The 22,442-nt window shown below is 46.9% G+C and overlaps 1 long non-coding RNA gene across 2 annotated transcripts; it reads right to left on the reverse strand.

Annotated features, from left to right (window-relative positions):
- Window positions 1–1,795: 1,795 nt before the first annotated feature.
- Window positions 1,796–22,442, reverse strand: LOC146181533 (uncharacterized). Of its 2 annotated transcripts, none has more exons than XR_014700444.1 (4): window positions 22,380–22,442; window positions 10,215–10,331; window positions 9,539–9,575; window positions 1,796–2,129 (listed from the first exon to the last, which is right to left on the reverse strand). It is a non-coding gene; the product is annotated as an uncharacterized LOC146181533 (long non-coding RNA). The 2 variants fall into 2 exon arrangements; XR_014700445.1 differs by lacking the exon at window positions 22,380–22,442 and adding an exon at window positions 22,267–22,335.

Below are 22,442 nucleotides of genomic sequence, written 5' to 3' on the forward strand. Positions count from 1 at the left end.
TGTGGTTGTGCAGAAGTACGCTGTCATGCAAAGTTGTCATCGCTCGACTGCAACGACGCGATGGTGTCAGCGAGGCGAGAAATCCCGTCTCGCATCTCTTGCAGGGAGTTGGCGGGCATGGGCGGTGCGTGTGCCCGCATCGCCGTGACTGTCGTCGTGGCGACGGCCATGATGTTTTTGGTAAGCTGAGACATATTGGTATTGCCCGTATTGCTTGAGGTTATGAGGGCTATCCGCGCGTTTTTTGGGAGATTTTGCAGATATAGCTCCTGCACTTGGGGCTACCGACGTTTGCCCTCCTGCCGGTCAGTTCTTTTTGGCTAGGCCTACAGTCACCCAGTTCGTCGTCCCGCATTAGCTGTAGAAGACGCTCCGGCTCTGAAGGCGTCAGACGAAGAATCAGCTTCTCTTTAAGGCTTTGGTAGGACGTTCCCGCTGGTAGCGGAGGACCTACGTCCCGCACCTCGCTGGCCGTCGCAAGCGGGAGGCTGCTCAATACGTGGTGGTATTTCGTGCTGTTGGCAGGGATGCGGTTTGCAGCGAATTGGGACTCGATGTGCAAGAACCAAAGTTCTGCGTGGTCGCTATCAAACGGAGGCGGTTTGACGCCCGGTATGCCTTCAGTAGAACTGACCATGTTGTTGTGCTGGTCCATGGCGATCACATCCATTTCACCACTTGCTGGAGTCCATTAGGACCGCAGAGCCCAGGCTGAAGGCTCGGATTGTCGGTGCCAACTAATTTATTTCCTTTTATGAGCCGGTGATTCTCTTGTAGCTGGTCGCCTTCGGTTGGTTGCGGATGGCTAGATAGAAAATTATAAGCATCCCCTTTTTAATGCGATAGTGAGAAGTGTCACCTATCTCTTAATACTGATTTATGATTTACATCCCAAAGTGACTTAGGCTATGGACGCCAGCTCGTAATACGCTGAGGCCAAACATTTGTATGTCAACTAATTATTACCTCTGCAGAGTCCAACACTACTTCCTTGACATTTTTAACTAATCCTCAAGTCACCTCTTACATGGTTCCCCCGTTTTATAATTTAGGCTCCCATGGATGTCCCTAAACCTACGTGCTTCTCGAATCCCTGCTTCGGCGTCACGCACTGAAGGTTGAAGTGTCATACTTTCTAAAATAGTATGTTCAATCGATTCCCTACTTTTCGCGAAGCAGCAAATCCCATCTGTGTAGTCAAACTTTTGCCGGTCGCATTTTGTTTTCAAGCCCCTATTCCTAAACACTGAAACTGAACCACTACTTTCGGTCTTAGCCGCCATATAAAGCTCCATCGTTGGTTTTTCTGGAAATCTTGTTTATCAATGGCAATTTGCTGAGGATTGTAATTTGGGTTTCAAGGTGATTTTTCTTCGGTTTTCTTTCCTATTACATTTGCATTTATCAGAGCATCATTCAGTTCTCGTCCATGTCGTATTAATACTGCACCGGTGCCGGTACCTGGAAATCTTTGCAGCTGTTCTCAATAGTTTGCCTCAAAATTTCTTTACAGTGTACTTTACATTTAGCCTCCCGCGATTCTAATGACGAAAATCCCATATTACTTTGAACTGCCTCATTATATTATCAGTGGCTCCATGTGCCCACAACGCAAGTCTCCCGACTCTCCTCCACTTTATTTCAAGCGCCGAAGTTGTGGCAGATCCCGAAAACAGCACAGATACGTCCCTTTAGCAGCGCCTTGGCTGAACTGTGGTGCATTTCAGGTTCGCCACACTCTATTAAAAATTTTTATAACCAGCACTAAGGCATCTACACAAATAGTACCAGAAGCTGTTTTTATGTGTTATTTATTATTCATACTTGTTAAAAACATGATAAAGAGCCTATGTGGGTTTCAATCGCCATTCTCAAGACTTTTCGAGATGTGTTCTAGCTTGTCTTTTCCCCTATTTAGCTCCGGATGTTATCTGGCTTTGTCCGTAATGTGATTGCGGACGTGGCCTTCCATTATTCGGCGCAGGTGGGCGGCGACGAGGCGGCGAAGGTGGCTGCCGTCCAACCCGCGCTGGATTACATGGAAGCCGATTGTACGGACCGGGGTTCTGGCGCTGACCGCACACACAGCCTCGAGCGCAGACACTTCCAGGCAGGGCTCCTGCTTCGCACTATCGTATAAAAAGAAATGAAAATCTTAAAATTGTTGAAAAGCTTACAGAACGATGTCTTACAAATATATTCATTTTTATGAAGCTATAACCCCTGTTTAGAAATGAAATGTTTGTTTTTAAGTACAAAATGTGTCAATTCGTAGATGATGTAACTTTTTAGTATAAAACAAATATTTTCCGCAGATGGCCATTCACGACTGTATCAGTAGTAGCACTGCAATCTGTCATACATTGACGCTGATATATTAAAGTTTTAAATATTGATTAGCCTTTATAGCTGGTTTCTTTTATTAAATCTATCTCCTTAGTCCTAAGAGATCCGATGGTCAGTTCGTGGAAATAATTATTATGAAGGGAAATATATGCAAGGTGTCGTCATTTATAGAATGGGCATTAAAAGATGAACATTCATAAAATCATGCTGCTCCGCTTACAAAAATAACAGCTGCGATCCTTACCGAAATCAAAACTTACCGGTGTTGTTTAAATACGTCAAAACTTTCCCAAGTTTACGCTTACTTCAACCCCGATGTCAATCTTTATGAAGAAGAAATGTGTGGTATATTTTTGTTTGGCGATTTTTCATCGGACTCTCGGCAGGATCAGCTTCATTTATTCATGAATCGGCTGGTGACGTCATCACCAGTCGTGACGGTACGTTGCGCGTCTCTTGTCGAACACAACCAGGATCCATCGAACGCGTCAAAGTTCACCGGCGTTATATTTTTCGTTCACAGGAAATTAACGGCTCAGCATATGTTACTCGCGGAATCCCGCTATCCGTACGTTTTAAAAAGGGAAACGGTCTGGGACGCGGCGCAGTTGGTAAAGCGCTCGCCTGGAGATCTAAGGGATAAAGGTACGATACAAGTTTTATTTATTTGTATATTTATTTTCATTGCCTCCCTCGAAAGCGTGGCACTTGCTAACAGCCTCTGCCTATAGCTCCTGCTGACAACGATGAAGCAATAATGGCTTTCGCTTTAATACTTCCTGGAAATATGTTTCACCTGGGGTGTAAAGCTGTTAGATTTTAACATTGAGACGTTGCGTATTAGGGCGAAAGTCTTTAATGCCTCATAGTTGTCGACAGAAGTTTTCCAGCAGAGGTCTATAGATTTCGAGAGCGAGATTTGAAAATATATAAAATTTGTCTCCACCAGCAATAGAACCACCATCCCTTTGATCCCCAGCCCAGCGCTTTACCAAGTGTGTTACATTTTTTTTCCTTTATTGCGAAATTTATAATAGAGCCTGCACAGTATCTGGCGATCCAGAATTGCTTTCAGGCACGCAGACATTGACGCGAGGAAAATTTGGAGGACGCTTAAGCTTCGCCTTAACTTGCTTAACTGCGTGTTCTGTAATTCTGTAATTTATATGCTCATAATTATTATTATACGCCACAACTGCCCCGCCGGGGTGGTGCAGTGGTAAGACGCCCGACTACTGCTCGGAGGTCCCGGGTTCGAACTCGACCACGGCGGCTGCGTTTCGATGGAAGCGAAACGAAGTGGCGTCCGTGTGCTGTGCGATGTCAGCGCATGAGGTGGTGGAAATTACTCCTAACCCTCCACTACGGCTCCCCTTTCTTTCCTTCCATTTTCACTCCCACCCTCATCCCTTCCCTTAAGGCGCGGTTCAGGTGTCCACAGAGCAAGTGTGAGAGATGCAGCGCCTTTCCCTTCCTGCGAACTAAATATCTGTCTATCTACGCCACAATACACTTCTCTAAGGGACATTTCTAAGACAACACCGCAATCAATAGACGCACCTTTGCCCATTTCAAACCCTCTAGCTTGCGTGGCGGAGTAGTGAGCGTGCTTGTCTCGCACCCCGGAGGCCCACGTTCGATTCCTCAAGTCGGCGATTTTTCCTAATCGTTTTTATTTGTTAATGCTTCTGGGATATTTCGGTCACGGCCAACGCCGGACGACGCGGAATGGTGGCCGCCGAAGACGACACCTTCTTTTCTGCAACACGGGGCCCTCAACGCTCTCGCGTTAAAATACGGCAGTATTTTTGAGAAACCGTTGCGAGTGCTGTTTTCAAGACACAAGACCAAGTGGCGGAGTCTCTTCCGAGAATGGAGGTGTTGCTGCGCATGCCTGCCTATTAATAGATCACGTAGCCCGAAATTGCGTGGTTTTCAACCTGTGTTGTGTGCTTGTGGAGAAACGTTCTTCATGTGTAAAATCTGATTACAAATTTGGCAATGAAGAAAAAAAAATTTGGAGGACGCTTAAGCTTCGCCTTCAAGAGTGGAACGAGATAGCGTTATTGCACCTCGTCGAGAAAACTTACTAAACGCAAGGGTATTGGGGCATCCTCGCACCGGTACCCGCGCGGCCCGAAGGGGAGAAGCGGGTGAGCGAAGATAGTGATCTAAAGAAAGGAAGGACGCTTGATTCTACAACCTGTGAGGGTGCACGGCGAAACGTCAGGGGCGAGTGGCGCGCCACGTGTCGGGGCAGCGCCGCACATTGCGAGGAGGGGTTCTTCTGTGTTTGCCGCAAGATGGCTCTGCATGTGCGCAGAGCGCAGAAGAAATGTAGCGGAAACGTACTTCGCTACTCGTGTAACTGCGACTTCAGTAAGTAACATGGTCATAATTACCGATATACACTGCAGTATAACGTTCTACGGCATGTTTCTAAGGCAACACCGCATTCACTAGAAGCGCTTTTGTACCGCTTTCAAGCATCGAACTCGTGGCTGAGTGGATTTAGTCACGGTCTTGGGCCTCCACAGCCTGTGGAAAACAAGGATGCAAGTGCAACATGCAGATGTCAATACGCGTTCTGTACGCGAGAACTTTATCGAGAGTGTGCTGCTCCTTAGAGAAACGTATCGGGTGCTTTCTGATCCACCTGACTGGATCAGTGTGCTCGATGAACTGGCTGTCCTCAAAAAATTTTAAACCTTTCGTGACAGCCGAAGTCTGGTTGTTGCGAGTTTTACCATTATTGTGGATCTTTTTTGAGTTGATGTGAACTCAAAACAGGCAATAAAGAAAAAAAAAAACTCGTGGCTGAGTGGTAGCGTCTCCGTCTAACACTCCGGAGACCCTGGTTCGATTCCCACCCAGCCCATCTTCGAACTTGCTTTTTATTTATGAAGTGCATGCCGGGATTTATCGCTCACTGGACGCCGACGACACCGGCTTTTCTATCAATGCTACCAACTGCGCTAGGCCCCGGATCGAGAAATGCTCTTCATAATTCCCCTTGTCTGCCGTGTAGATGATAACGGGAATCCGCCTGGGAAAGATATTGCTGCTTTCATTCCCTGTAAACGAATTATAGAACACCGGTGAGCTTTGATGCATTCAATAAAATGTTGTGTTCGAAAAGGTTTGGCTTGGTTTGGTTTGTAAGGTTTAACGTCCCAAAGCAACTCAGGCTATGAGAGACGCCGTAGTGAAGGACTGCGGAAATTTCGACCCCCTGGGGTTATTTAACGTGCACTGACATCGCACAGCACACGGGCGCCTTGCTTTTCGCCTGCATCGAAAAGCCGCCGAGGCCGGGATTCGATCCTGCGTCCTCGGGAACAGTAGTCGAGAGCCGTAACTAGTGCGCCAACCCGCGGGGTTGTTCGAAGTAGCGTCATCACTGCTCATGACGTCACCACATGATTTATGCATATACGATATCACGGCGGGCGTCCGATCTAGGGTGGCTGTTCCTGGGCTCATGGGCTGGGACGATAGGTCAACACCACTTCCGGCGAGGGCTAGCCAGCCAACGAATATTTATCTGCTGTAGGCCGTCATTGCACCCGTCACCGCTTAGGTGGTGGACGACGGCTGTTGCTCCGTGCGGCTTTCTTTTCCTATTCTTTGTCTTTGTTCTGTTCTTTCTCCTGTCCGCACGAGGCAGCGAAGGTGGCCGCCGGGGTGGGGCAGTGGTAAGACGCCGGACTACTGTGCCGGAGTACCCTGGTTCGAACCCGACCTCGACGGCTGCGTTTCGATGGAGGCGAAACGAAGAGGCGCCCGTGTGCTGTGCGATGTCAGCGCACGTTAAATATCCCCAGGTGGTCGAAATTACTCCATAGCCCTCCACTATGGCTCCTCCTCTCTTTCCACCTTCTCTCCCACCTTCCTCCCCTCCCTTACGGCGCGGTAGCAGTGTCCACAGAAAACAAGTGAGACAGTTACCGCGCCTCTCTCTTCCTATAAATAAATCAGTTAAATCAATCAGGCGGCTCAGCTACAGAGCCAGTAGAATAATAATAATTGGTTCACAGGAAGGGAAAGGCGCAGTATCTGTCACTCTTGCTCAGTGGACCCCTGAACCGCGCCGTAAGGGAAGGGAGGAAGGTGGAAGTGGAGGTGGAAAGAGAGAAAGGGGAGCAGTAGTGGAGGGCTACGGAGTAATTACGACCACATGGGGATCTTTACCGTGCGCTGACATCGCGCAGCATACGGACGCCACTTCGTTTCGCCTCCCGCGAAAGGCAGCCGCCGTGGTCGGGTTCGAACCCGGGAACTCCGGACAGTATTCGGGCGTCTTACCACTGCACCACCCCGGCGGGGCTGCCAGTAGAAGGCCCGTGCATTTTCTTTTCCTTCTTCCTACAGCCACAAAAACAACGAAAGAAGAGGAGATAGTGGTGCTGCAGTGGAGGACTGCGATCCACCGCGCTAGAATGGCTTTCGCATAATCGCACCTTAACCGGGTTCGAACCCTGCCTCCGAAGCTACGTTTCGATGCAGGGGAAACGAACAGGCGTCCGTCTGCTGCGCGATGTCGCGCACGTTAAAGATCCCCCAGATGGTCGAAACTACTTCGTAACCCTCCACTACGGCTCCTTTTTCTCTCGTTCAACTTTCGCTCCCACATTCCTCCCTTCCTTACGGCGCGATTGAGGTGCCCATAGAAACCAAGTGAGACAGTTACCGCGCATTTCCCTTCCTAAAAAAAATCGCGACCATGGCAGCCCCGCCGGGTTGTGCAGTGGTAAGACGACCGACTACTGTGCCGAAGTACCCGGGTTCGAACCCGACCTCGGAGACATCGTTTCGATGGAGGCGAAACGAAGAGGCGTCCGTGTGCTGTGCGATGTTAGCGCATGTTAAAGATCCCTAGGGGGTCGACATTATTTCGTTGCCCTCTACTTTGGCTCCTCTTTCTCCATTTCCACTTTCAATCCCCACATTCCTCCCTTACGGCGCGATTGAGGCGTCCACTGAAAACAAGTCAGACAGTTACCGCGCCTTTCCCTTCTTATACATCAATCAATCAATGCCGACCACGGCGGCTGCGTTTCGACTTAGGCGAAACGAAGAGGCGTCCGTTGTTGCTCTGGCTGTAGGTAAAAAGAAAAGGAAATGCACGGGCCTGCTGCTGGCTCTGTAGCTGAGCCACCTACGCTGTCTCGTGCGGACATAAGAGAAAGTAGACAAAAAAAAGAAGAGGAAGAGAAAGACGCGCGCCCAAATACCAACCGTCGTCCGCCAACACCGAAGCGGTTGCGGGTGCAATGACGGCCTACAACAGAAAAAAATCTGTGGCTTGCTAGCCCCCGCCGCAAGCTTCGTTGACCTACCGTCCCAGCCGTAGGGCCAGGAGCTGCACCCTTCCCCACCTCTCCGAAGTGTGCTGTGCGATGTCAGCGCATGGAATATTGTAGTTCACCGTAGCACGGTAAACATTTCCGGGTGGTCGAAATTATTCTGTAGCCCTCCACTACTGCTCCCCTTTCTCTCTTTCCGCTTTCAATCCCACCTTCCTCCCTTCACGTACGGCGCGGTTTACGTGTCCACAGCAACCAGTGTGAAAGATACAGCGCCTTTCCATTCCTGTGAACCAATTAATATTATATTACGCCAGGTCTCTTCTCGTCGCATAGCCGGTGGCCCATGGGCACGAATAGCAACCATTTCAGCCGACCTCCGCCAGATAGCGCCGCAGTCGGCGCCGCTGCCACTCGCTGCCCTCAGATGCTTTGCCTTGTTTTCTTGCGAAAGCAACATTCCGACAGCCAAAACGAGAACTCAGGTGGCCATAGCTGCGCCGTGCACGTGAAGAGACGTAGCTACGGTCTCCTCATAAAAAAATTGTCTCCACCGCAAACCGAACATCCATCCCTCGAATCCTTAGCCGAGCGGTATAACCAATTGAGCCACGCCTGGGACTGTGCATGCGCACCCTAATTCTACTTCTCTAGCGTCAGGATGACAGTAGTGACGATAGGCTAGTGAGCAGCGTCATTGCAGGCAAGCGGGTACTCAAGAGCGCTCCCGCGGACCTCTCCTCCGGGCTGTTGCAGTGGTAAGACGCCCGACTACTGTGCCGGAGTATCCGGGTTCGAACCCGACCTCGGCGGCTGCGTTTCGATGGAGGCGAAACGAAGGGGCGTCGTGTGCTGTGCGATGTCAGCGCACGTCAAAGATCTCCAGGTGTTCGAAATTACTCCGTAGCCCTCCACTACGGCTCCCCTTTCACTCTTTTCACTTTCACTCTCACCTTCCTCCCTTCACTTACGGCGCGGTTGTGGTGTCCACATAAAACAATCAATCAATCACTCGGACCTCTCGTTTCATGTGAGAGGGTCACATTAGAATCAGCCTGCGATGACATATGAATTCACGTTACCGTATTCCATGGGCAGGAGCAGCAATTTGGCTCCTTTCATATAAGAGGGTGATAAACGAATCAGCCTGCCAGGACAGTTTGCATTCTGATTATCCCTACGACACGCAGGCACGTCGGCTCTGCCCTGATGGGGCTGGTGCAGGTGGGTCACCGGTGCTTGCGGCGGGGGCTGTCCTGGCACCGAATTTTTATCCGTTGTCGGCCGTCATTGCACACGCCACCGCTGGTGGTGGACGACGGCTGTTGTTGCGGCGCGCGTCTTTCTTTCCCTCTTGCTTTTCTTTCTTCTCATATTCTATCTGCACGAGGCAGCGGAGGTGGCTCAGCTACAGAGCCAGTAGCAGGCCCGTGCATTTTCTTTTCCTTCTTCCTACAGCCACAACACACACACACAGGCACGTCCATGCGAGTTTGCTGAAGCGTGACTTTATCTGGGCTGGTAGCTTATGCTCTCGCGTCATATTCTTAAATAATTAGCTTGTGTCCCGAATAATGTAACACCTTACAGTGATAGGGCGTGATAGGGGAATAATGTACCAGGCAAAAGAAGTTTCCACTGTTGCTTCCGCAATTGAAGTAGTGTTAACGAGAGCTAAACCACAGCCAATTTCTATTTCTTCTCTACTTTCTCGTCTGTCCGCACGAAGCAGCGGAGGTGGCTTAGCTAGAGAGCCAGTAGAAGGCCGTGCATTTTTTCCTTCTTCCTACAGTTGCAACAATAAGAACTTTACTGTCCAAAGTGCCCTCTAGGATTTTTTTCTTTCAGTGATGGTGGCGTATTTGCTTACATTAACATCTACTCACCCAATGAGGGCAGCGCGGTTGTGGTGGAGGTTGGCAGCTGTGGAGAAAAATATCGTACCCATCCTTTACATATGAAGTTTAATAATAAAAATCACTTACACTTTATATTGAAGCCTGCTATACTAATTGTTGCGAGCAGGAAGAGTCTTGGGTTATATTTTTTAATGGTTCCACATAGTAAATGTTCTGTGTACTGAGCTATCCCAAATAATTAAACCCACCGTAGAACTTAGCGCAAAAAAATATCCCCGAACGTAAGCACACATTTGCTCCAAAATATAATTTAAGAAACAAAAGATCTCTGCTTACACAATTTAGCAAATAAAATAATAAAATGAATTGGGCTGCTCAACTACAGCAGGCTAGCGGAGGCGAGAATATCAAAATAACCGAAAATACGCTCATCGCAATTGATCCTTGCAGTGGCATGCCTCTATGAACTATGGAGAAGCGTAGATATACACTGAAATCACAGTTCCTTGGCTAAGTCAAATTCTCCCTGCATTATGTCTCTCGTATGTTGTTTGGAATAAAGATTTAGGGGAGAGTAATGTTCGCTCTCAATATATTTACTTGACACTTTCTCTTACATCTGCATGGATCATTTATTTCTCCGCATTCAGTCTATGATTGATTGCCTAAGTTATAAAAGGAAGACAATACAAATAACTCTTACTTTGATGCAGCAATCAAAGCCAGAAGGATAGCAGCTAAGAGTACTGCTGACCTCATGGGCAAACTTAAATATGTTTGGCCGTGAAGTGGGACGAGAAGATGTCAGCTTCTACTCCCTCTAGAAAGAAAATTCATTTTTATAGCCAGCGGATGCACACTAAACGATCATTGTTATGTGGCCATATTCAAAATCGTATTCAAATGGCCGATGATATAATAAAATATATATTTCCTGTTTTTAAAAGAAACTAAATAACAAAAACGAAGGGCTCAGTTCCGCGTAAAACATGCGCTAATGAGAACCTATTGCGCAAAATTCCTGAACATTACTTGTATGCTTTCTACGGAAACAACATGGAGCAATGGCAACGTAGGATGTTGAGCGCATGCGGCACTTGAAAACTTGTGTAATATAAAAAAATGCCTTATATGCAATACATTGTTTATTTTTAAATATTTTACTTATTTTTCTCACAAAGATAATGTGAATTTTATTTATGCTTCTTTGCTACTACTGCACGATATGCGAAAAAGCTTCGCGGTTAGGGTTAGGCAACTACGCGGCTGCAGCTTCCGGTCGCCATTTTTTTCTGGTCGTTTTTGCGTAGATGACATGTTCTCAGATGTGAGTGCTTTTTCTGATACCAGGGAAATATCTCGAAAAGAATTTTCAGAGTAAGTTTAAGGTCGAAACGCTGTTTATATTGCTTATATTTCACCATTTTAATGTCCCTTCTCTTCCGAGCGCCAGCATGCTTTGGACCAGAGTGTTCTGCTCCGCTTTATGTTTCCCGTTATCGATGGCAGGTATGGACACAGTGCGTGCGCAAAACGTTTCTGTCCCGTTGTCTTTGTTATGCGCGTATTTAGATACTGGCTGAAGTTTCTTGCCGTATCATGACTTTTTATTTCAAGCCGACTAACATTCTGGTGAGGAAGTGAGTAATGATTTGACGCTTTGTAGACCTGTGTTGGGCCGAGGAAAATATTGTTGCACCGCATTTTTTCCTATTCGGGCCTGTGTGCACAACATTGCGACCACTCGTGAGCTTCGGTCATCTGCATGGTGCTAATATTCCTCGAAGTACAGCGTGCGACGCATATCGGTTTTCAGCGTCAGAGTTACAGAGACGGCCGATGTTTTGTTTTGGTTTGCGCTCTTTAGCCTAAGTCTGGGGCCAGGAGGAGTTATTTACAGTATTGTAAATAACGCAACTGCCCATTTTCTTTGATTAAATTCCTAGTTATAGCATTGTAGCTACTCTCCCTACTCTTATGCAAAGCACACTGAAGAAAATAGCGTACGGCAGGGGCTGTTTGGGCTAAGCCGTGTGAGGCGCTAGATGAACATTTTGCATGATTAAGTGGCTTCTTACATTTCATTATTTGGATTCCAAGGTTCTACAAAGCGAAAATGGCTTTGTTGTGTGCAAGACGTCGCCGGCAGGAATAAAATTGAACTGCTTGAAGATGTTTAAGGATAATGTCCTAATTTAAACGCGTTTCTTGAGTCCAGTACGATGAAAGATTTATTTAGCCAGTTTTGAACGAACCTAAACCTAGTGAATAGTGATTGTAGAAACACTAAAAGAAGATTGAATGCCGCGCATCAGTTTAGTTGCAATGAACTCGTGGCAAACTAGGCACAAATAGACTCTTGGTGGTTAACACACTTCACAGTTCACGGCGTGACCAGACGAGGTTTGAGGCAGGAATACAATGAAACCACATGGGCCCGATTAGCCATTTAAATGAACAAAAGCTGTTGTTTGCTGTGAATAGACTGGAAGATTTAGCAGCACGTGCATACGGCGGCTGAAAACAAAACGTTTCAGTCTCTTTACATTCGGTGGGGTGAATATGTTTTGCCGTAGATTTAATTGACATGCATGCATACAGACAACAAATCATATGTTCTATATCGGTTTTTACCGCGAATGGTCGGTAAAAGATTCTGAAAAATGAACTTGGTTTATCTTCTGATAAAATGAGTGTAAAGTGATAGCTTCGGGCATGCGCTGGCCGCGCCTCAGCTATACTCAAGATTGACGTCAGCGATAATGCGTCTGGCCGCACGGCTGTTCTCGCGTAAAGCTACTTCTCACGTCTGTTGGCCTTTGGCCTTCGTCGTTGAGTTTTGGTGGGAACATAGCAGCCTAAAGTGGCTGCGAGTTATGTTCCGACTTGACCTTGAAGTTTTTTGAATATCATCGAAAGCACAGTGGGACCTTGGCTTTACCTTGAATAGTGAAATTCAAAATTTGCGTAGGAACTAAACGTTGGCTATTAGACAGAGTGTTTACATGTGATGGTTCGCAGTGAGTTTGGTAAACAAGAAAACTGTTCAAGGTTGATACGTGCTTGGCTCCCATATTTTGACTTCCATATAATATTGTCCCTTGGCAGGACAATATTCTACATGCAACAGATTGGCACGAAGCAGGTCAAAAAGGAGCTCATAATGTCAGTGGGTATCAATCGAATATTTACAAACACAGCTTTTCGAAGGCGCAAAAGTGGTTGTTCATTTAAATGTTTCTGGTAATTAAAAACTGGCATATTGCAATACCAACGTTATTATAAATTATACACCCGAGGCATTGCTCTCTTTATTTCAAGAGTGGCCTGTGAGTAAACATCACCTGTGTTTTAGGGTGCGACTAGGTAGAATTTTCTCTCATCTATGAGTTGTTGAATTCATTTTATTTGGTGATTTTGGCTTCTGTCTACAAGCCTGTACCAAATACCGCATGTCCTCTATCTTCATCCATACAGCTGTGTTTGACCTGTATACTTCAGCGTAGAATTCGTCTTGCTATCGTATTCAATTATACTTGTGGAAACATACAATTAATTACATGATGGATATCCCTTCTCTAATTACGGTGATGGGGAGGCCAATCAAATGCTCCTATCTTCTTTGCCAGAAAGCAGATCGAATAAAAGATTCACAGTGTTGGTGCAGTTTTAATAATTCTGTGTAATGGACGCTGCTCCACTACTAAATATTTTGCTAAAGTTGATTGTGCCTTTTCGCTACTTTCTTGTTTACGTTTCCTTTCATATAGGTCCTATATGCGCGAAAATTTCCTCTTCTGGCATGGCCAAATCTTAGTACCTTCAAAATGAGTTCCCTAAACAATTTTAAAGAGGTACCGCTGTATAGAAACAACAGTATTACATCGCAGTTCTATTAAAGAACGTATCTGAAATTTCCACTTAATCGGATAGATCAGACTGATTGTTTTATTGAATGCTTTTATTGAACGTTTTATTGAATGCCTAAAAGCATGCCGAAAGACAAAAATTATTGACAAGAGTTAGTAGGTTCGAAATATCGTATGGTGTATTCCCCACTCATAAATATTGCTACCAGCCATTTAAACGATGACAGACTGAGTTTGCATAGGATAGATCCTGCAAAATGTTCAATCGTTGGCACACCTTTTACCTGCACACAAACTAGAAATTTTCATTGCGGACAAAGGCTTTGCAACGGAGGAGGCACTAGACCCTGGCGTCTGAAGAAGAAACGAAGATCTTCAAAACCGATAACTGTGGCATAGAGTCGCGTTTTTTTTGCTTTCCACATCAATACCTTACTAGAGAACAAAAAATTGCACTTCTACAGAGTACAAAAGGAGATTGCTTCAAATTAAAATATCCAAGTGTACGTAGTGGATATCACATTATTATTGATTTGAACCTCATGCCATGTTCACCCGATGGTTTAGTGCGCGTCCATCGAGCGGCCGTGTTCATGCATTTGTGCAACTAATCATCATTTCACCTTCAAATTGTACAGGGCTTGTCTGTGGAAATGCACGAGAGAGACAAGACTAATAAATGAGGGAATGGATCAGCGCGCCACCTCTCTTGCTTTATGGTTAAAGTTAATTTTTGCCGCCATGGCATCACAAACGAGGCGTTTAGAACCTAAATATAGACCCCTACTAATATTGATGCATAATTATTAGATTTCGCGTTTTAACGTTTATACTTATATTGGAATTTCAAGGCCTTGATCTGTCATTGCTTCTTTTTAACCCCTAAAAAAAGCCATATTCAAAAGTAAAGATTACTCTGCAGTTGCCAAAGGACTATTAGAAGAGCACTTAAAATACTGTCGAGTTCATTTCAAAAGCACGAAAATAATCTGGTGATAATATAATAGCACGTCGGATCTCACTGGTTGGAGCCTAGATAATTAGCGCTGCGTGCATAAGTTACAATGCACAGTGGTTTCTGCACGTTTGTAATGTATGAGTTTAATTATAAACGAAAAGACAAACCAAAAGCACACCTGAGTCACTCATAAACCTTAGATTAACACGTAAATGAGGCAATGCGAATACAGAGATATCGCGTAAATTACAATGCATGTCCCTCTGTGATTAACGTCGTTTTCCACGAATTGCATTTAGCAAAGGAAAAACAAGAAGCACAAGAGGAATGCGGTAATACTTATCGATCTCTAAGAAAGAATTTCCTTAGCTTATGTCTTATTACAAAATATTTAAATCAGGGACCTTCCGGAGAAGTGAAAATATATTTTTCGCCTCTAACATTTTGGATTAATGTGCGCTGCACCTTCTCGCTTAGTTCCAAATTATTTGAAACGCTTTTCCAGGTTTTGTTTGTGTCACATTGCGTAATTTTCGAATAGGTGTTCCTTCCTTGAAACGCTGTTTAGTAGGAATGTTTTATATTGGAAAATTATCAGCGAAGCATTCTTCTTTTTTAATTTTGGCGTTTTTTATTGCGCCTTAGCTCGTAAAAAAATACTTTGCGCAAAGGTCAGCTTGGTCGAAAGAATGAAGGCAGCCTTTGTCGTGTGCTACAATATTTACCAAGACACACTTTTGCCTCATGGTATTTTTGAAATCTATTGTAGCCCTTCCAGGAGCAAAAAAGTCTGTGTAATATATAGAGTGTGCAATATAGTTTTGCTCTTGGAAGGACTACCCAACGTCTCATAGTTACCATGAGTCAAAAGTGCGCCGTAGTAAATATTGTAGCTGCCGAAAAACGTCTACTTTCACTATTTTGACGGTGACGTGCAGGTGTGGGGTGGTGCGCAAGGCGGCACTGAAGCCAGGCCGAGTTAGTTTGGTGGTGTGTTTCTGACTGAGAACTACGGCGGCTACCTGCGTGTACTATCCCCTAACAAATGGTGGAGTATTGCTGGGAATACTTCAATAACCAAACCTTGATCTCCGTAGTGGCCGCCCGCTTAGTACCAGCACTATGTCGTCCGACGCGACACCTTCTATAGCGGCATCACCAGCTTCCACCTTAATGGCGCAACCTTGGTATACTGGCACTTTTACGGCACCGACCACGCCGACATCGAAGACTTCACTATATCCGAGCGCGTCAGTAAGCACCACCACTGGGACGCGCCCCTCGTGCTTGCGAACGTCATTTACTATCTGGCGGGTACGGCACACGTCTGGTATTAGACGTACGAAAATGATCTCACATTCTGGGATATTTGTGAGGAGACACTACGGGGATCTTTTTGACAATCCGATCAGACGCAAGCGCAGCGCTATACATACCTAGCATCCCGAGCGCAGTCCTCAGTGGAATCATATGTGTCATATTTTCAAGACATTCCAGCCGTATTTCGCAAAGTGGACTGCGCTATGAGTCCGACAAGGTGGGCCATATTTAAAAGGGAATATGCTTTTAACATCCTGCTATGCAAAGACTGTACGATGGTCGACTCAGTCTCCAAGTTCCAGCAGTCGCTCCAGTGACTTCTCCAGCACTTGCTCTAACCCAATGTTCAAGTCCTATTTGCTGCGGCTCTTACTGCAGCCTTCCCGACTCCGACTCTTTGTCTCTACCGCCACCCGAAAGAATGGCGTACCTCAGACGACCGCCCTATCTGTTTTAAGGCGAAAGCCTTAAATGGCTCATACTGTCGTCCTTTCGCGAGAAGTATTACACTCCTTCACAAGATTTTGCGGGATATCACGAGATTGAGACGTCACGCCCTGGTTTCCGACGCGTCAGCGACGGGGTACCGTCCTCCTCACTACTGCGCGCCGCTCATTTGTGGGACACTTGATACTCTTTGCACCGCCTTGCAACCAGAGCTCGGATTTCAGCGACGCCGTATCATGATTCGCCGAAGGTCCTCTCTCTCTAAAGGGTGTTGCACAATTAGACGCGCGCTGTAGAATGCTTCTCCCAGCTAAACCGCGGAATCCTTGCAGTTCAGATTTCGCACAGAAATCACATTTTGTCGCTAGTATTTTTTAACACTAAATTTGTTTGTGGTACTTGCCTGATTCGATCAGAAGAAGTAAAATATTCCCATCGCCTGCGGCGGCGGCGACGCCAGACGAACCGCTGCCCAAGCGATGGGACTGGTGGCGCCACCTCATGCTGTTTACAACAACTCATACCTTCTGCCAGAAACGCTCGCCCCCTCTTTTCCTGCTACAGAGTTGTTGTTAGCAGCATGAGGTGGCGCCACCAGTCCCATCGCTGGGGCAGCGGTTCGTCTGGCGTCGCCGCCGCCGCAGGCGATGGGAATATTTTACTTCTTCTGATCGAATCAGGCAAGTACCCCTAACAAATTTAGTATTAAAAAATACTAGCGACAAAATGTGATTTCTGTGCGAAATCTGAACTGCAAGGATTCCGCGGTTTAGCTGGGAGAAGCATTCTACAGCGCGCGTCTAATTGTGCAACACCTTGTATTTCTTTCTCTGTGACGTTGCATTCTGTGTACCACTACTGCCAGTAAAGCTGCAACGATGTCACGTGAGTAAGCTCCATACGAAACTGACCCGCGTTTGTGCGGCGGCTTTCATTCGGCACTTCCTCGAGCGCCACACCACACAGCCAAAAGAAGCAGATACACATGTCTAGGAGGAGGAGGAAAAACTTTATTTAGCCCTATATTACTTGGCGGATTTTGGACGTCTTGAGAGATGTCTGCTTATTGAGTCCATAAGAGTCTTCTCCGTCGACCTCGTCCACTTTTGCACAATGGTCGGTTGCCCTCAGTCCAGGGCTTCGCTGGCCACTGTCGCCCGTTGAGCTCGCTGTACCAAACCTTGCTGGTCTTCGCAGCGGTCGCTGGACAGCAGAGTCTCCCATTGCTCCGCACTCGGGTTTCGAATTTTGGGGACCACATCTATGTTTTGACAGGCCCATGTGATGTGATATAGTGTTGGTTTTTCATCGCACCACGGACATCTGTCAGCGTATATGGTAGGGTGCAATTTGTTTAGTATGTGTAGGTTTGGGTATGAACCCGTCTGTAATTGTCTTCATATGACAGCTTCCTCTCCATGAGAAAACTGTGTGGTGGGGGATATCGCATTCTTCTTCCTCTATAGTTTTCTAGTATGGCCGAGTATGCCTTGGGGGCTGGGAAAAGTTCCGCGGACCCGTCGGATGCTCGGAAAGTAGTGTATCCTCGAGCTATCCGGTCCGCCTCTTGCTTCCCTGCCACCCCCATGTGCCCCGGTACCCACATAATTTTGTGTCTGGTCTTGTTTTCTTCGTGGTTTTTAATTCTGTCACTCGCTTCGAGGAGTATACGGAGCGCGTGACGGCCAATCCTACCATTCATGAAATTTCGACAGGCTGTTCGAGAGACCGTGAGTATCGTTAGCGACCGCCCAGCTCTATAGCCCTCCGGCACCGCTAGAGCAATGGCTACTTCCTCGGCCTCTGCTACTGTGCAGTGTCGGATAGAGGCGCTGGCCACTTCGCGTAGAGACGAATCGACCACCGTGGCCACTGCAATTTTGTTGTGTCCTCCTCTCGAGGATGCGTCTGCAACACGGTCGTGTCTTGGGGAGCGTATGCTTTTTGAATAAAATCGGCCCTTGCTGGAGGTTAGGGTCCATATTTCAGGGGACTGGAGCTACCTTGAGGGACTTGCGAAGTTCGTCAGGGATCGTTACCGTCCTCGCTATTTCTCGCATCTGCTCACAGTATCCGAGTCTCTGTAAGAGTGCTCTTCCACTCGTTGTCTGCAGCAGCCTGAGTTTTTGCGACTCAAGCGGCGCCTCGCGTAGTTCTTCAAATGTGTTTTGCAATCCAAGCGCCGAAGCGCCGTGAGCTTTTCTGCAGACGTGTTGCGCGGTAATCGGAGCGCTGTCTTATACGCTTTGCGTAGCAGGGCATCCGCTTGTTGTATTTCACTCTTGTGGAGGCACTGGTAGGGCAGACTGTACATAATTCGGCTCACTACCAGGTTTCTAACTAGTTTTAGTGTGTCCTCTTCGCGCATGCCATGCCGCCTGTTGGTGGTGCGGGTGATCATGCGTGTCACTTGTATCGTTGTTGTTTTGAGCATGGTAAACTGTGACTACTGCGTTAGTTCGACTGAACCTACATACCTAATATTCTTATTGTTGTCTTTTCCGGAATGGGCATTCCTTCTAGGTAGATGTTCAGTTTCAGGTTCTCACTGATTGGGACGGTCCGGTTTTGTTTGCCTCTCCACACTCTAAGCAGTTCCGATTTCTCGGTCGAGCATGCGAGTCCTCCTTCTCCGAGATATTTCTTTACACAGGAGGCCGCTTTCTTTAGTTTCTCTTCCTTCTCCCCGACGGAACCGGTGTTCGTCCAGGCTCTGTCGTCTGCATACATGGCGTGCCTGATACCTTCGAACTTCTCTAGTTTTCGTGCTAGACCTATCATAGCTATAATGAAGAGGATAGGTGAGACTACTGATCCTTGGGGTGTTCCTTTGTTTGCCGCGTGCATTTTGTTCGATCGAAGGTCTCCCATGCCGATGGTGGCAGTTCTATCTGAAAGGAAGGCTTTGACGTACCCGTGGATTCTGCGTCCGCAGTCCAGGTCGTCTAGGCCTCTAAGGATCGCTTCGTGACTGACGTTATCAAATGCCCCCTTGATGTCAAGGGCCATTATGACATTTTCACCTGTTCGAGGTATGTTGTGGAGCACATCTTCTTGTATTTGAAGCAGCACGTCCTGCGTCGAGAGTTTTGCTCTGAAGCCGAACATGGTATGGGGTATATGTTCGTTATCGTCCATGAAAGTTTGCAGTCTGAGCATCGCCACCCGCTCGTAAAGCTTTCCGAAGCACGACGTGAGCGAGATGGGCCTGAGATTTTCAATTTGGAGCTGATTGCAGATTTAGGAATCATAATTACTTCGGCGTGTTTCCAGTCTTCGGGAACCGTCTCCGCCTCCCAGTGTTTGTTTAGAAAGCTTACGAGATCTTGTATGAGGTCGTCACTCAGGTTTCGGATCAGGGCGTTTTCGATTCTATCGGCTCCTGCTGCTGTGTTTTGGTCGTATTCCTTATGGCCGCATAAACTTCTTCCAGTTTTTGGGTCGTTATTCTCTCGTTTTCGGCTCCGCGATAGGTTCTTTGGTATCGTGAGGGGTTGTGATCACCGAAACATTTTTTCGTGCCTTCTCTAAAAGGTCGGTGTCCGAACCCTCGGAGGAGTGGATAAATCTGTGGATGCTTTTATTGTTTTTTGATTTTGTTTTGGTCCGATCGATTAGTGCTCTTAGGAGATTCCAGGTTCTGGCCGTACCTAAGGTTCCCTTAAGCGTATCGCTGAATTCCTTACTGAAAAAGTTGTATGAGGCAATAACCTCGCATTTTCTCGCACATTCACACTCAATTCACATAAGAAATAATATACAAGTCGCATATAATAGCATAAGGTCTCATAGTTTCTTGCACATTATCATAAATTATGTACGATATTTTATGATAATGATGTGCACCGTATGAGAGTCTGTGCGATTAGATGAGATTTTATGAGGTTATTTCCCATTACAACTTTTGATTCTTCAGTAGGGATGTTCCCAATTCTGTCTCGCGAGTTGCGCTGCGTCTTCTTCAGCTTTTGCCGTAACTTCTGCTATCTTTAGTTTAAGTTTCCTGTTGTGTTTTTGCTTCCGCCATCTTTTGGTGAGACTGCGTCTGGCTTCCCATAGTCGCAGAAGGTGCCCGTCTACTTCGGTCGTTGTTGTCGTTCGTCCTACACTTTTTGTGCATTTGTCTCGCGTTTCTGTCAACATGACGCTCCAGTCTTCTATTGATTGGATGCCGCTTTCAGATCTTTTGCAAGCCCCGCGGAACGCGTTCCTGTCCGTGAGTTTTGCTTGTCCGATTCGGCATCTTACCCTTTCTGATGCTATTCGCGTTCGGAGGATAAATTGATCGCTGCCTAGGTATTCCATCATGTTTTCCCACTGTGGCTCCTTGCTCTTCCTTACGAACGTGAGGTCCGGGCAAGTACCCGTGCTCACACTATTACCGATTCTCGTAGGGGTCGCGGGATCTGTGATTAGCCTGCAGCCAAAATATTCGGCTGCGTCCGCTGATGTTCTTCCCTTGATATCTTGTTTCCGGTATCCCCAGCTCGTGTCTATGGCGTTGAAATCTCTTACGATAATGAGTGCATTTTCTTTGGCCAGCTTGTGCGCTCCGTAGAAGAGTTCGAAGAATTTGGCTTTGCTTTCTTTTGGCGGGCTGTACACGTTCAAGTACGAATGTGCTCCTTCCCTTTCGCTTTTACGGAATGATTTCGACCCGCGCGTGCTCTATGTCCGTGTCGGCGATGGTATCGTGCCTGATTGCGGTGATGGCTTTGATGACTAGAACGGCTGCTTTACCTCCGTGTTGGCTCTCGTAAACATCGTACCCTTGTAAAGAGGGCCTGGTTCCAGTCTCGTGTAGCGCAATCACATCGGGGGGTGTAAGCTGTGTGTTTATGTATTGTTTTAGTAGGGCCTGTTTTTTGCGGTGGCCTCTGCAGTTTCATTGCCAAATTTCTAAGTTTTCTTAGTCTTGGTGACGCGTCTTGGTTATGTTTACGTGTTCGTGCTGTTGCCTTGTTCGACAGCGAACGCCGTTAATGCTCGACGGTTGTACGCTCTTTCCTTAATGTTTTCGTTATGTCTTTGTTTTGAAAAGCACTTTTGATTTCTGAGATCTGCCCCTAAAGTTATGCTTGCATCTGTTGCATTTGAGATTGGATTTGCCGCGTCATATCCTGTATCATGTGTTGCATCATCTGTTGCATTCGTGTTTCAAGTTCTCCATTGTTGGATGCTTGTGGCTGTTTTTGGAAGGGCTCTAGTGATTTCAAGTTCCCGCTGTTGTGCCTTCAGTGTTTTTGTTAGTTCCTCGACCTTGCGTTCGAGCTCATTTTGTTTGAGTAGTACAGCAGGCACCAGCGGCGTTTGAAATAAGGTTAGAAAAGGCGCTGTATCTGTCACAATTTTCCACGGACATATGTACCGGGCCGTAAAGGTAGGGAGGAAGGTTGGAGTAAAAGTAGAGAGGGAGACAGAGGTGTCGTAGTGGAGGGCTGCTATCCACCGCGCTATAATGGCTTTCGCCTCATCGCCCTTTAGTGGTATAAAGACCACTCTAGAATTTTTATCTACTTCCGTGTCGCTCTCATTTCCCGCCAATGCCGAAGCCGTTGGGTACCGCAGGTTGCGTCCTCATCCCAACTGTCTGCGTGACACGCTTTCCTGTGACCTCAACTCTATGGACCCGCGCACCTGTAGCCGCTCGCCGTCTTCGCAAACCCGCCTCCCCCCCCCCCCCTCCTCCCGCCCGCATCAGCCTCACCGTTCACCATTCCCCCACTCCTCTCCTCTCCTGCGGGAAAAGTAACCAATGCAGCACCCGGAGGTAACAAAGAAACAACAACTCGATCTCAAAATACTCTGCTGACTTTTAGATCGCGCAGCTTTTTAGATATCTGTTTGGACAGTGTCCCCGTTCGTGCCCTCTTTGATACTGGTGCTTAGATTTCTGTCCTCAGCTCTTCGTTTCGCTGCTGTCTACAGAAGGTTGTTACACTTGTAGCTTCTTCAGCCGTTCGTCTCGCCGATGGAATTGGCGCTGCTCTCGTGGGATTATGCAATGCGCGCGTGACCACATGCGGTCGCACTACCCCATGCGACAGCAAATTCTTATGATATGATGCAATGAATTGTGATTTTAGTGGCCAACGCTGCCCTGGTTGCTCAACTACCTTTCTTCGCTAAGACCTTCGCTAAGCACTTAAAATCAAACTTACTCTGAGGATGCAATGAACACCAGAAGTATAGCATGGAACAGAACAGCAGAATTCACAGGAAAAGATTTCATGCAAATTTATGCTCCGATAAATTCAGAAAGAATTTATCTTACCGTGTTGCGGTGCGACGTGGATGAAGCTGTGATGAAGTAAAAGGTCGCGCGCGAGCGGAATGG

Source organism: Amblyomma maculatum, chromosome 8, assembly GCF_055883805.1.
Source record: "Amblyomma maculatum isolate TAMU_Amacu chromosome 8, ASM5588380v1, whole genome shotgun sequence".
NCBI classification, from domain to species: Eukaryota; Metazoa; Arthropoda; class Arachnida; order Ixodida; family Ixodidae; genus Amblyomma; species Amblyomma maculatum.